Genomic DNA, 2,500 nt, shown 5'->3' on the forward strand with positions numbered 1-2,500 from the left:
TATTTATATATATGCATACGTATACACACGGTCACAGACACACACTCGCGCGCGCACACACACACACATATATATATATATATATATATAAACATTTATAAGTATGAATATGTACATAAGTACAGTATGTGCACACTGTTGTTTATATGTAAATATACTGCATATACAGTACATATATATTTATATTTTCATATATATATATATATATATATATAAGGGAAGTACATCAAACCTTAAAATACGTAAAAGATAATGAGAAAATTCCGAATGAGGAATTAGCTAGTCAGGGATACTCCTTCTCTCATCAATTCTTCTCAGCGAGTCTAGAAGTTTTTAAAAATTTATATTAGGAAGATAAAGGAATTTACATTTGCAGATAACAGTTCTTGTAAAGAAAATTATTTTTTTAAAAATAAAACTGCCAATTTCTCTGAAAAGAAAGGCAATTAATCAGATTGTCCTTCTAGTGTTGACTTATGCATCAGAAATTTAGAGCCTTATTGAAACCTTAGAACATAAGCTAGTTACTACGTAAAACAGTTATACAAAGAGTAATGATAGGATTAACACTAAGAGACAGAAAAGAAACAATATGGATACGAAGTAAACTAAATTAAAGGATATTCTAACAACTTGAAAGAAAAAGAAATGAACATGGGCAGAACATGTAATTGACAGAACAGGTTCTTAGAGATTGCAAAAGAAGCAGGGGAAGGAAGAGAAGACGATTGATTGACAGGGTAATAACATTTACAGGTATAGATTGGCATAGAAATGCCATAAATAGACGGAAAGGGAAAGTATGTCTAAAGCCTTTCTTTAATCATTCAGTAGACTAGCAAGGTGGATGATGAAGATGACACTCGCACACACACACACACACTCACACACACACACACATATATATATATATATACACACACACACATATATATATATATATATATACACACACATATATATATATATATATGCATACATATATATATATGTATATATATATATATATATATATTTACCTACGTACTTCCCCCCCAATTTTGGGGTGTAGCCAACATCAAACAAATGACCTAAAGGGGACCTTTCCTCTCCCCGCTCCTCCCGGCCTTAGGAGTGATTCAGCCGAGTTTGGCTGGTACTGCTTGGGTGCCACAGCCCACCCTCCCCCGTTATCCACCACAGAGGAAGTTTCATATGCTGAATACCCTACTGCTGCTTCTTCCGCGGTCACCAAGGCGCTGGAGGAAGCAGCAGGGCCTACCGGAACTGTGTCACGATCGCTCGCCATTTATTCGTATTTCTAGCATGCACGCTTGCCTCTCTCACATCTATCCTCCTATCACCCAGAACTTTCTTCACTCCATCCATCCACCCAAACCTTGGCCTTCCTCTTGTACTTTTCTCATCAATTTTGCATTCATCACCTTTAGCAGACAGCCATTTTCCATTCTCTCATCATGGCCAAACCACCTCAGCACATTCATATTCATATCCACTCCTTTTGCTAAATCATTTCTTACATCTGTTCTCACCCTCATTACTTCGTTCCTAACCCTATCTAAACGAGATGCACCAGCCATACTCCTCAGACGCTTCATCTAAAATACATTCAATTTTTGTCTCTTCATTTATTTCTTACCCCACTACTCCGATCCATATATCCCAGTTGGTACAATCACTTTCTCATACAGAACTCTCTTTCCATTCATGCCTAACCCTCTATTCTTTACCACTCCCTTCAATACCCTCAACACTTTACATCCTTCATTCACTCTCCGACATACATCTGCTTTCACTTCACCATTTGCTGCAACAACAGAACCCAAGTAGCTAAACTGATCTACTTCCTCAAGTAACTCTCCATTCAACATGACATTCAATCTCATACCACCCTCCTTTCTCGTGCATCTCATAACATTACTCTTACTCACATTAACTCTCAACTTCCTTTTCTCACATGCCCTTCCTAACTGTCACTATGGACTGAGCTTCTCCTCTGAGTCTGTAACCAGTACGGTATCATCTGCAAACAACATCTGATTTACCTCCCATTCCTGATCACTCTCGTCTATCAGTTTCAATCATCGACCAAGCACTCGAGTATTCACCTCTCTCACCACTCAATCAACAAAAAAGTTGAACAACCATGGTGACATCACACATCCCTGTCTTAGCCCCACTCTCACGGGAAACCCCTTGCTCACTTCATTTCCTACCCTAATACACTGCTTGCAACAACCTTCCACCAATTCCATATAACCTCATCACATTCCACATCTCTTCCCTATCAACTCTAGCGTATCCTTTTTCCAGATCCATAAATGCAACTCCTTGCCTTTTGCTAAATGTTTCTTGCATATATGCCTAACTGTAAAATTCTGATTCATACATCCCCTACCTCTTCTAAAACTACCCAGTACTTCTAACCACACCCAAGAAAGAAATAACCCTTTAATTACAACACTCATGCACATCCCCCTTACCCTAATGTAGTGGTACA

The sequence above is a fragment of the Palaemon carinicauda genome, chromosome 24 (genome assembly GCF_036898095.1).
Source record: "Palaemon carinicauda isolate YSFRI2023 chromosome 24, ASM3689809v2, whole genome shotgun sequence".
Classification (NCBI taxonomy): Eukaryota; Metazoa; Arthropoda; class Malacostraca; order Decapoda; family Palaemonidae; genus Palaemon; species Palaemon carinicauda.